Raw genomic sequence first — 14,000 nt, forward strand, 5'->3', positions numbered from 1 at the left:
TCACCCTGCCTGTACCCCAACTTACCCCTCTCAAACACTCTGCACCCCTTCACATCCTTCTGTCAGTCTGCAGCCCTCATATGCCACTCACCCTGCAGCTCCATCTTCCCTCATATGCACTCACCCTGCAGCCCCCCTCCCCCTCATGTCCCCTCTTTTCTTATTACCAGTCATCATGTGTCCACATCTCCTTCAGGATTCAGTATCTTTGCTTTCTGCCCGGCCTCCTGTGTCTCCTCCCACACAGTCACATGGGCGTGACATCATCGCAGGTCCTGCAAGATGAATTATTCCGTCTGCTCTGCTGTGCTGCTCCTTCTCCTGCACTGACTGTGCGGACCTGCACAGGATCTCTTCCTGCTCGGCACGTTGCAGCCCGGCTCCACTGCACCGGCTGAAGACAGGCGGGCCGGTCACAGAGAGCAGGCGGGCCGGATGTGGCCCGCGGGCCGCCCCTTGCCCAGGTCTGGTATAAGGTATCCTGGGTTCTAGGGACGTGAGGTGATGTAGTCACAGATAGGATATAGTCCTCAAGATTAGGGCAGCAAAGGGAAATATCTGTCCCTCCACTATATCCTGCCTAACAATGGGGTTTAAGCACCCAAAATGGAGTGGCGCCCCCATTCAACGGTGGCTGTCCCTGATAGACTCTGTCTACCCTCTAATACCCTTCACCAACCTCTATAAAGTGCAAGACAATAAAAACACTTAAACACGCATCCACACCAATAAGGAGGGGAGGGGGTTTTACAAAACCATGAATAAAAACCTCCCGTCAAGGTGTTCTAACGCAATGATAGTATTGCATGTTCAGAAATCGTTCATAATAATGATACAAAAGGCCAATCTCAGAGCAATAACCATATATAGAATATAGCTCTCAGAATCAGATCATTGTCAATAAATATCTGATAAAATAAACCAGTGTACTTCACGGTTTGTTGGTAGTCCTCCTGGGCTACAGGGAGGGTTCGCACGTGAAGGTATGTTCCTACAATCGGTACGGACGGTTGAATGTTGGTACCGCAATAGCAATAGCAATAGGAATCAACAAAAAACTTCCCAACGCGTTATATAAATACTATTTCTAAGGATCTCTTTATCTATGCTAGTGTATACAGGGACAGTTAGGCAGGGATTAGCAATATGCACCCAGAACTGCTCATATGCACCCAGAACTGCTCATGGTTCTGGGTGCATTTGGCACCTGACAGGTTCCCTTTAAATATCTTTTACAAAAAGGTGTCTGAACCCCTCTATTTTTTATATCTAGTCAAAGTAAAGCTAACAGCTGAGGTTTGCAGCCCCCAGCTGTCTCCTTTTCCTGCACTGTTTATCAAAACTAGGCGGGAGCCCACATAATTTTTTTTCCATATTTGTTCACAGCAGCGTATAGGCAACTTCCGCATCCAATAAAGCTAGTCAATTGGCTGTGCTGCAGCCTTTCAACAGCATTTATTAGCGTACGAACAGTACTCAAACTCCGACATGGACTATTTTTAAAAGTTTGCCTTCAAGTCTGAGACCTGGACACCCTTTGTCTGGTACTAACCCTGATCTAACCCATTCACTCATCCCTACTGATAGTGTGACGCCCTGGACCAGCCAGGTAGTCACAGATAGAGCCCCGCACAACACCAGTCCCCTAACAAGGTGTCAGCAGCCAAACCATTAAAACTCTAGTCACCTCCCTCAGTGCTGGATGGACACACCAGGGGGCGGAGCCAGAGGAGTTCAGAGAGCCTGAGGCAGGAAACACAGTCAGTTCCTAGTGAGAGTCTGCTAGTGGAGGTGAAGTTAAGTGGAAGCAGGCCTGTGTGTCAGGCCTGAAGCTAACTGACAGGTGCCAGGGTAGGAGCCCTGGTATCTTTGGCTAGGAGGCATACGGTGGCCTAGCCTGCAGGAGCCGGGAAGACGGCTCGGTGGAACCGTGGTGGACCGGGACAGGGTAGTGGCTCGCCGGTACCGACCCGGGGAACCGACTGGAAACTGGAGCACAAAGGGGGGTACTCAGACCCTGAAGCTAGGTCCAGAAGCTTCTGGGGGCAAGCTAATTAACTGATTGCGGCCAGGACTACAGGTCCTTTCCCACCCAAAGTCCCGACTGAAGACAACAGCCCAACGAGGAGGATTGAAAGCCACCGCCACAGCAGAGAGATCCTACGGGCCAGCGTCTGCGGGCAAAGGGCTCTTCCAACATCTACAAGCCGGGGATCGGACTTCTGTATTGCAAGTTCAGGTAGTCTATCATCACAAACAGGTGCAGGAGAAAGGCAGAGACCACCAACCGGGTGGGGGACCAGACTGCAGCCGGCTGTGGGCGCCAACCACCATCACCTTGGTTTACCAGAGACTTGTGTGTCTTTCTAATCGTGAGTACACCAGTGCCCTCCGGCCGCCCATCTCCCTGCACCGCCAAACACCCCCCCAACGGGTCCCGGGGCCACCATCCCTACCTACGGAGGGGTTAACAACTTGCTGCGTAACATCTCCCCCGGGTACCCCGTAAACCGCACCGGTGGTGTCCACCTTCACCACATCCCATGGGTGGTATCACAAACTTAACCACGGCTCCGGCCGTACACCTACGTCCCCTAAACCGCCAGCCCCTTTCAGATCAAAGTGACCACAGGGCCCCCGGGTCCGGAGACGCTCGAGCCACCCACCAGCGAGCCCGGATCCGAGCGGCTTGGCTGCAGCCGAGCAAGGGGCGGTACAATAGCATAATATTATATGGGGACAGATTGATCTACTGGTGATCGTTCTGTACCCTTCATTCTTCGTCAGCCTGTGTAAAGAGTCCATTAAAAACGTAATGATAGACTTCAGTTTTGTCAATCACGCTCGTTTAATGGCCTGAACTCAGCAAATGTAGACGCAACTTAAATGTTTGTGCAGGATTCTGCAATATTTGGGGCCCCACTTTACATTTTTGCCCACAACTCCACTTTTGACCACATCATCATTTTTAAGATTTGCCAACTCCAAAATGTATTTGAATGCTTGTTGGATGAAGCACATCATGTGATGTGTATTTGTGTAATGATGGAGCTTGAGTCCTAAGGCTATCACCACCGTTTATCACAGATGCAGAAATATTAGGCAGCTTGTTTTTCCTGAGTCTAATTAATGTGCCCAAAAAAAGATTTCACTGACTCTGAAAAGTCAACAATTGTTAAAAGTCTTACACAGGGATGAGCACTTTTGGAATTGCTAAGATATTGGGGCGAGATCAGAGAACCCTCAAAAATTTTGTTGCAAATAGTCAACAGTGTCGCAAAAACTGTTGAGAAAAAAATGAAAATTAACTGCCAAAGGTTTGAGAAGAATCAAACATGAAATGACCAGGAGCCCATTATCTTCCAGTGCTGTCGTATTCCAGAACTGCAACATCCCTGGAGGCCAAGAAGTACAAGGTGTTTAGTGCTCAGAGACACGGCCAAGGTGAGTAGAGTCAAACCGACCATCAATGAGCAAGACACAGAAGGTGAAACATCAAGACTGGGCCAAGAAATGTCTGAAAAGAGATTTTTAAAACGTTTTATGGACTGACGAGATGAGAGTGACTCTTGACGGACCAGATGGATGGGCAAATGACTGGATCAGTGACGGGCAGAGACCTCCAATTCCACCAGCAAGGGGGAGGTGTGTACTGCTATGGGTTGGAATTATTAAAGACCCTTTCGGGATGAAGATGGTCTCAAAATCAATTCCCAAGCCTGCCTACTTTTCAAAATACATTTTCTTCAAGCACTGGTACAGAAACAAGTCTGCATCTTTCAAGAAAACTATGGTTTAAATGTAGGATAATGCTCCAAAGTCTCCACTGCTTAGTAAAAGGCTTAAAGATGAATGGTGACCCAGCCTCTTTCTCACCTGGCATAAACCCTATTGAGAATTTGTTGGCCCTTCTTAAACTGGAGATTTACTGTGAAGGAAAACAGTCACCTCTGTGAGCAGTATCTGTGAGGCTGTGCTTGGTGCTGTCCAAAAAGTTTATCATCAACAGATTAAGAGATTGAGAGACTCCATGGATGGAAGACGTATGACTATTATTGAATAGAAGGGAGGCTATATCGATTACTCATATTTTTTTAAATTTCAGAAATGTATTTTTGTACATGTTTAGTTGTTTGGTTACTATTCTCACTTGAGGTGTCGTGCAGACAACAGTATTTTCAGTCTGAGTGCAAGCCATATATTCAGTTGAAACCAGAAGTTTACATACACTATCTAGAAAGACACATCTGCATGTTGTTTTTTCACTATCTGATATGAAATCAGAATAAACCTTTCATGTGTTAAGCATACCAAAATTATTAATATTTGCCAAATGCTAGTGTGGCGCCCCCACGTCAATAGCAGCCGGGATGCTCGGATCGGGATCCGCTGTGTGGCTCGAGGGATTCTCCGGACCCGGGAGTCACGCGGACACTTAAAGGGGACGTATTTGTACGGGATTTGCCGTACGCAGTCTGTGACGCCACCCACGGTGTCTGGTGAAGTATGGCACCACCGCTGCTGTTGTGGGGCACCCGGGGGCGATGGGATGGCAGCTGGTTGTTAACCCCTCCGTGGGTAGGGATGGTTGCCCCGGGGCCCAGTGACTCGATGCAGGGGATGGTGATGGAAGGGGTCGGCGCGCCTGATCAGACCAGGGAGTCTCAGTTTACTCATGATTAAATGAATCAGACAAGTCCAATGGTTAACCAAGGTGCTGGTTGCCGGCTGCCGTGGCCAGGTGTATTCTGGTTCCTCACCTGGGGTGATGGTCAGTGTTACTTTCCTCTGCACTGTGTTTTTGGTGTGGTGAACTTCCTGGTGTGGAACACGGGAGTCCGCTCCCGGTACTTCTGCTGGGAGCCTTCCCGCTGACGCTGACCAGTGGGATCTACCGGGCCCTGGCGGATGCCCTATCCCTCTGGGTGGGTGGTTGTCTGCTTTTGGGACTTTGGTTGGGACAGGACCTATAATCCTGCCCTCAATTGGTTAATTAGCTAGGCCGTTGGTTCCGAACCTGGCTTCAGGGTCCAAGTACCTCCTCTGTGCACGGTTTCCGGTTCGGGTCTCTGGTGTCGGTAGCGGCGGGCTCCAACCCTGTCCCGGTCTACCTCAGATCTCCGCCTGTCGTCTTCCCGTCTCCTGACAGACACGGACCACCGTCTGCCACCTAGCCAATACGCCGGGGCTCCAACCCCGACAACTCTGCTCTCTGTACTGGAGCTTCAGACTTTCTCTTCGTGCTCCTCTCCAACTCAACTGAACTCAAAACTCGACTTAACTGACTCCTTTTCCCGCCCCGGGTTCTCTAGACCCCTAGGTGGGCATTCTCCATCCGCCTGGTCCCGCTCACTGGTGTTACTTTCCTACCCTGGGGGGAGTGTGACTAGGATTTGGTTGTCAAGGTTTAACCCTGTGAGGGATGGTGTTGTGCGGGGGCCTACACTGTGTGACCACCTGGCGGTGCCAGGGCGTCATACTAGAATAATGAGAGAGAAAAAATGTTTTATGCATTTTTATTACTTTCTGCCAAGTCAAACGTTTACATACAGTTTATTAGTATTTTATACCATTGCCTTTAACCCCTTAACGACCCATGACGTACTAGATACGTCATGGATCGTGTGCCGGTAAGCCCCGCCCCCTGCCGCCGGCAGGCGGCGGCGATCGGCGCACATATCAGCTGTTATCAACAGCTGATATGTGTGCCTGCTAGCCGCGGGTGGAATCGCTTCCACCCGCGGCCATTAACCCCTTACATTTCGCTGCCAAAGTCTTGGCAGCGATATGTATATGGGCGCCGCCATGACAGTGACTTACCCCGCCCCCACCGGAAGTCACGTGACATGATCACGTGACTTTCGGCGGTTGCCATGGTAGCAAAGGGTCATGTGATGACGCCTGTAGCTAACATGAGTCACTTCCTCTCAATGCTGGAATACAGCCGGCATTGAAAGTGAAGCAGCAAATCTGCAGTTCTCAGCTCTGTAGCTGGGATCTGCAGATAGTGCAGAGTGATCGGATTGCTGATCGCAATAGCCCCCTAGGGGGACTAGTAAAATAAAAAAAAAAAAGTAAATAAAAAAGTTTTAAAAAATTAAAAAAAAATAAAAAAACCTAAAAGTTCAAATCACCCCCCTTTCACCCCATTGAAAATTAAAGGGTTAAAAAAATAAAAAATACACACATATTTGGCATCGCCACCTTCAGAAATGCCCGATCTATCAAAATATAAAATCAATGAATCTGATCAGTAAACGGCGTAGCGGCAAAAAAATTCCAAACGCCAAAATTACGTTTTTTGGTCACCGCAAATTTTGCGCAAAATGCAATAACAGGCGATCAAAACGTAGCATCTGCGCAAAAATGGTACCGTTAAGAACGTCAGGTCAAGACGCAAAAAATAAGCCATCACTGAGCCTCAGATCCTGAAAAATGAGAACGCTACGGGTTTTGGAAAATGGCGCAAAACGTGCGCCACGTTTTTTGGACAAGCTTGTGAATTTTTTTTAACCCCTTAGATACAAGTAAACCTATACATGTTTGGTGTCTACAAACTCGCACCGACCTGAGGCATCATACCCACACATCAGTTTTACCATATAGTGAACACGGTGAATAAAATATCCCAAAAACTATTGTACAATCCCACTTTTTTTGCAATTTTTCCGCACTTGGAATTTTTTTGCCGTTTTCCAGTACACTATATGGTAAAACTTATGGTTTCATTTAAAAGTACAACTCGTCCCGCAAAAAACAAGCCCTCATATGGCAAGATTGATGGAAAAATAAAAAAGTTACGCCTCTCAGAAGAAGGGGAGCAAAAAACAAAAACGCAAAAACGGAAAGTGCCCGGGGGCTGAAGGGGTTAAACTGGATGACTTGGATCAAACGTTTTGGATATCCTTCCACAAGCTTCTCACAATAGTTGGTAGGAATTTAGGCCCATTCCTCCTGACAGAACTGGTATAGCTCTGCCATGTTTGTAGGTTGCCTTTTAAACTTTGCGCATACATTTTCAATAGGATTGAGATCAGGGCTTTATGATGGCCACTCCAAAACATTGACTTTGTTATTCTTAAGCTACTTTGTAACCAGTTTGTCAGTATGCTTCAAGTCATTGTCCATTTGGAAGACCCATTTCCGTGCAAGCTCTAAGTTCCTGGCTGATGTCTTGAGATGTTGCTTCAGTATTACCACATAATCTTCTTTCCTCATGATGCCATCTGTGTTGTGAAGTGCACCAGTCCCTCCTGCAGCAAACTAGCCGCACATCATGATGCTGCCACCCCCTTATATCACAGTTGGGATGGTGTTCTTAGGCTTTATAGCTTCTCAATTTTTATTACAAACGTAACAATGGTCATTATGACCAAACAGTTCAATTTTAGTTTTGTCAGACACCAGGACATGTCTCCAAAAATTAACATGTTTGTTCCTGTGTGCATTTTCAAACATTAATCTTGCTTTTTTATGTTTCTTTTGGTGTAATGGCTTCTTCCTGGCAGAGTGGCGTTTCAGCCCATGTTCATACAGTACTCGTTTCACTGTGGATAATGATACAATCTTACCATTTTCCACCAGCATCTCCACAAGGTCTTTTGCTTTTGTTCTTGGGTTGATATGCCCATGTTTGACCAAAACACGTTCATCTCTGGTACTCAGAACCCGTCTCCTTCCTGAGCGGTATGATGGCTGGACATTCCCATCTTGTTTGCACTTGTGTATAATTGTTTGTACAGATGAACGAGGCATCTTCAGGTATCTGGAAATTGTACCCACACAAAGAAGCAGTGCATTTCAGGTGTGCATTAAAATACATCCAAAGGTGTGTCTCTAATTAACTCAGATGTTGCCAATAAACCTATCAGAAGCTTCCAGAGACATGACATCATCATATGGACTGTCCCATATTGTTTAAAGGCATAGTACTCTTAGTGTATGTAAACTTGACTTAGCAGAAAGTAATAAAAATGCCTTAAACATTCTCTCTCTTTCTCTCTCTCAATATTCTGACATTTGGCAAATATAAATAATTTTTGTAATCCTAATTGACCTAAAACAAGAAAGGTTTATTCGGATTTCATGTGTATGTGTGTGTGTGTATATATCTATATATATAATTGCCTTATTCTGTCTGTCTGTCTGTCTTGCTCCAAAATTGTGTCCTTACGGTGACACAAAGCTGATTGGCCGCTGGGCTCGCCATGGCCCCGCCCCCCGCACGGATTGGCCGCTCGCCTCGGCTCCGCCCCCCACGGATTGGTCGCTCGCCTCGGCCTGGCCCCGCCCTCCGCATGGATTGGCCACTCGCCCCGGCCCTCCGCACGCATCGCCAGACATAACCTTGCGCTGCTGGGATCGTGACGGAGCCGGTGAATGCTGGTAACCATTATACACATCGGGTAACTAAGGTCCCTTAATTACCCGATGTGTATCATAGTTACCAGTGTACACCGGCTCCGTCACAATCCCAGCAGCGCCAGACATAACCTTGCGATGCTGGGATCTTGACGGAGCCGGTGAACGCTGGTAACCATTATACACATCGGGTAACTAAGGTCCCTTGGTTACCCGATGTGTATCATAGTTACCAGTGTACACCGGCTCCGTCACGATCCCAGCAGCGCCAGACATAACCTTGCGATGCTTGGATCTTGACGGAGCCGGTGAACGCTGGTAACCATTATACACATCGGGTAACTAAGGTCCCTTAGTTACCCGATGTGTATCATAGTTACCAGCGTACACCGGCTCCCGGTACACATGTGCAGGGAGCCGGCATTATACTCCTCTCCCCCCAGGACTACTCCTCCTATTATAGTCCTCCTATTATACTCCTCTCTGAGTATAATAGGAGAACTATTATAGCATGGGGGATGGAGCACGATGGGGTGCGCAGCATGGGGGATGGAGCACGATGGGGGGTGCGCAGCATGGGGGATGGAGCACGATGGGGAGTGCGCAGCATGGAGGATGGAGCACGATGGGGAGTGCGCAGCATGGGGGATGGAGCACGATGGGGGGTGCGCAGCATCGGGGATGGAGCACGATGGGGAATGCGCAGCATAGGGGATGGAGCACGATGGGGGGTGGGCAGCATGGGGGATGGAGCACGATGGGGGGTGCGCAGCATGGGGGATGGGGCACGATGGGGGGTGCGCAGCATGGGGGATGGAGCACGATGGGAGGTGCACACCTCCCCCCAACACACACACACAACACACCACACACACACTGGGAACCACAAACACCGCCATACACAGACACCCACACACACAGACAACCCCGCACACACACAACACCCAACACACAAACACCGCGGCATACATAAATATACGCACATACCGCACAACACACACATTGCACAAAACATACCTCCCCCCAAAACACACCACACCCACACAAACCGCGCAACACACACACACACAACGCTACAGACACACAGCGCTCCACAAACAACGCAACACACGCAACACACATACAACACCGCTCTCACCCCCCGCCACACCCAGAAAACACCCAGAACATGTACAGCGCCCTACACAAACACTTGGTAACTACACACAACAACATCTATATATATATATATATATATATATATATATATATATATATATATATATAACAAAAATCATACATGAACTACACAATACGTAAATTCTAGAATACTCGATGCGTAGAATCGGGCCACCTTCTAGTATATATATATACATATATATATATATATATATATATATATATATATATATACATATATATATATATATATATATATATATATATATATATATATATACACACTAGCTTTTGTATCCGGCATTGCCTGGGATATTATATTCATAGTACTTATTTTTTCGTAGGTCCTATTTTATAGAATTATCACAGAGGGTATCTACTTTAAAAGGTTTTTATTGTATTATAGACTCACTCAACAAAGAAAACAAATGCCTGTGTATAACCCACCCTTCGTGACACAATCCCTGTGATTGTAATAACCCTAGTCTTTCCCTTTGTTTCTGGTACTGCCTATCTTGTGGGGGTCGGCACCCTAGATTAATGAATTGGTGCCCCCACTCCTCGATGGCTCGCCCTTCCTACTTATTCCCTACTGCTGTATGCTAGGGATTGAGGAGTAGGTATAGGCACCTGTGCAGACTAGATGAAAAGATGTGACAGGTATTTAAAAGGTTTAGAATAGTTTTCTTCTCACCACCAGTATAGAATAGATATAGGGTAATTTAAAACAAGTGTTGACCCACTTAATGAGTTGACCCAAATCTGTAATGAACCAACGCGTTTCTCCCTACACTTCTGGGGTTCATCAGGGGTTTATTTTAATTCATAGACAACACTCAATAAAAGGATCTTTTCTGTGGATTTTTCTTTTTTAGTCCAAAGCGTTCTATTCCTTTTATTCTTAATATTTTTCCTTTGTGTAGATATGCTTATTCTGTCATGTTCAACTCCTTAACTTAGTATGTTCCTCTCTTTGCAGTGGGAGTTTATGTTTGTGCCCTGGTGCATAGGATTGTTTTCCGGAATGGTTTCTTATGTCCACAGAGGAGAATCCCTCCTTTTGTTAGAATACCTGGGGTCAAAAAATCTTCACTTTCTTATCCCATGAAGGGTAGTAGGTTCCAGTACTGTTTGGTTGTAGATGTTTTCTGCGTTTCCTTGGGGTTTCCAGGTGTCGCTGTCCACTGCAGGGACATAAACCCCCACTGTAAAGAAAGGAACATACTAAGTAAAGGAGTTGAACATGACAGAATAAGCATATCTACAGAAAGGAAAAATATTAAGAATAAAAGGAAAAGAAGTGAATCACGCTATCAACGCTTTGGACTAAAAAAGAAAAATCCACAGAAAATATCCTTTTATTGAGTGTTGTCTATGAATTAAAATAAACCCATGATGAACCCAAGAAGTGTGGGGAGAAACACGTCAGTTCATTACAGATTTGGGTCAACTCATTAAGTTGGTCAACACTTGTTTTAAATCACCCTATATCTCTCCTATACTGGTGGTGAGAAGAAAACTATTCTAAACCTTTTAAATACCTATCACATCTTTTCATCTAGTCTGCACAGGTGCCTATACCTACTCCTCAATCCCTAGCATACAGCAGTAGGGAATAAGTAGGAAGGGCGAGCCATCGAGGAGTGGGGGCACCAATTCATTAATCTAGCGTGCCGACCCCAGGATAGGCAGTACCAGAACCAAAGGGAAAGAATAGGGTTTTTAAAATCACAGGGATTGTGTCACGAAGGGTGGGTTATACACAGGCATTTGTTTTGTTTGTTAAGTGAGTCTGCCTCTGTCTGTCTCTTTCCTGTCTGCCTGTGCCTATGCTCTCCGTGCCTATGCTGTCTGTGTCTGTCTCTTCACAGAAATCATATTACCTCACACATAACTCTCTCTCTCTATATATATATATAGAGAGAGAGAGAGAGAAAGAGAGAGAATGTCCTTTGTTGCCTACCTAAAAAAACAATCACAGCTCCTATGTAGCTACCCACTCCATTGATTTTAATGGGGGCCGTTTTTTGGAGAGTAACTGTAAAGCACGGGGTTAAAAGTTCCCCTCAAAACATTTTCTTTGACGTTCCCTGAGTCAAATGGGGTGTCTTTGAAAAATTTCGTGATTGTTCATGCGACGGTGCGGATTCCCTCTGCGGACATACACACACATACATACACTCAGCTTTATATATTAAGCTGGGTTTACACACTGCAACATCTCAAACGACATTGCTGTAACGTCACCGGTTTTGTGACGCAATAGCGATGTCGTTCGCGATGTTGCAGTGTGTGAAACACATCAGCGACCTGGCCCCTGCTGTGAAGTTACTGATCGCTACAAATTGTTCAGGACCATTCCTAGGTCCTTTGTTTCCCGCTGTGCAGCAAGCATCGCTACAAAGTTTCAGTGTGTGAAAGACTTTGCAGCGACTTTGTTAGCAACTTCCCTTTCAAAAAGCTGCTTATCAACGTCCCCAACAACCAGCTAGGTCGCTCTGCAGGTCCGGATCGCTGTTGCGTTGTTGGCCAGGTTTGCCTGTTTGACAGCTCACCAGCGACTTAGCAGAGACTTAGGGAGGTCGCTGTTACGTCACAAAACCGGTGACGTTACAGCGATGTCCTTTGCGATGTTGCAGTGTGTAAACCCAGCTTTAGAGGTAGACACAGAAATGCTTTCTGTTTAACTTTCAGCTGGTTTATTGACTTCATAAACCAGCAAGCACAAAAAGAAAACACAACAGCCTTACCAGCATAAAAGAAAACAAAAGAAAATAAAAGAACAATACACAGTCCGTACACTGCGGGTTCCACTCTATTCACCTCAGAGCAACACAGAGCGGGGAGGATCTGCTTCCTCCAAAACACAGAACAGTGAGTGTGTCCAGAGGCCTGGCTTTTACCTTCTGGACCACACCCCGAGGTAGAGATATGGTGAACAGCCGTCCCACCCATCTCTTTAGCTGTTCACAAAAGCCTGGCCCTGTTAAAAGCCATTTAATCGTCTCAGCAGTTAGTATGCATTACATCCAGGTTCTCATCACTGAATTTAATCATCTCAGCAACAAATACCTCCTCTCTTGTACTTTACCAGTGATCATATCACAATGTATGCATAGACAGGACCCCTGATCACACACAGTGAGTACTGTCAATATTAAAGTGATTTTCCCTCTAACAAAGAACATTTTAATCAATGGATCTTGGAATAATACTGTAATACTTTCCAACATGAAAGAAGAACGAAATGCCACTCACCATAGTAAAGCCAGCTTTACACGCTGCAATGTATCTTACAATGTGTCGGCGGGGTCACGTCGTAAGTGACGCACATCCGGCATCGTAAGGTACATTGCAGTGTGTAACAGCTACGTGCAATTGCGATTGAACGTTAAAACGTTCATTGTATACACATCGTACCTTTCTCTAGAATTGCACGTCAGGTTGTTCATCGTACCCGGGGTAGCACACATCGCAGGGTGTGACACCCCGGGAACGATGAACAGATCTTACCTGCGTCCCCGGCTCCTGGCCAGCAATGCGTAAGGAAGGAGGTGGGCGGGATGTTTACATCCCGCTCAGCTCCGCCCCTCCGCTTCTATTGGCCGGCTGCCGCGTGACGTCGATGTGACGCCGAACGTCTCTCCCACTCCAGGAAGTGGACGTTCGCCGCCCACATCGAGGTCGTATGGACGGGTAAGTACGTGTGACGGGGGTTAATCGTTTGTGTGGCACGTTCAACAAATTGAACGTGCCACACATACGATGGGGGCGTTGCAAATCGCATACGATTTCGAATGCGAAATTGCAACGTATAAAGCAGGCTTTAATCTCAGTGTTCCAGAACTGCCGTTTTTTCGCTTTGATAATACTGTAATAAGTTCCACAATCAGATGTGTGAATTTTTTTTCTTGTGCTGAGATAACCTTCCTCTACTATGCACTATGTAATGGCCGTGTATGACCGTACAGGAACATGGTGTGATCATACCACATCTCATGGGCCGGGGAGGAAGCAAAAGAGACAATACAGACAAGACATGATGGGATCACAGCTGATTCTTTCTGTGAGGTAAAACATTTCTCTGTTTTTATACTTTTTTTTTACCTCACAGAAATCATCATCTGCAGTCCCATGCAGTCCTGTCTGTATACTCTGTTTTGCATGTTCCCTAGCCCAGGAGATGTGGTATGATCAGACTATGTTCCTGTACGGTCAGACACGGTAATTACACAAAGCAGGGGCACATATGTAAGATTATCTCAGCACTAGAGCTGTTCGGACTCGCAAAAAAACGGCAGATCACTGCTCAATAAAAAAAAAAACGATCCGCTCCGGATTCTAGTGCCCAACTGCCCATATCAGTCAATGGAGATCAGAATCCGGAAATTAAAAACATTGGTGGAAGGGATAGTGGGGTAGGAGCGCGCACGGTATACTCATCGAGGCTGTGTCATGGCGGCAAACTTCCCGCTTTTCCC

General features: G+C 46.5%; 1 long non-coding RNA gene across 2 annotated transcripts in view; it reads left to right on the forward strand.

The window, feature by feature from the left end:
- The first annotated feature begins 267 nt into the window (after positions 1-267).
- Positions 268-14,000, forward strand: part of LOC142310314 (uncharacterized) — a 39,181-nt gene continuing 25,448 nt past the window's right edge. For both annotated transcript variants that reach the window (XR_012754125.1, XR_012754124.1), the window contains exon 1: positions 268-2,372. This is a non-coding gene — a long non-coding RNA (uncharacterized LOC142310314). The remainder of the gene's footprint in view (positions 2,373-14,000) is intronic.

This window comes from Anomaloglossus baeobatrachus, chromosome 5, assembly GCF_048569485.1.
Source record: "Anomaloglossus baeobatrachus isolate aAnoBae1 chromosome 5, aAnoBae1.hap1, whole genome shotgun sequence".
Classification (NCBI taxonomy): Eukaryota; Metazoa; Chordata; class Amphibia; order Anura; family Aromobatidae; genus Anomaloglossus; species Anomaloglossus baeobatrachus.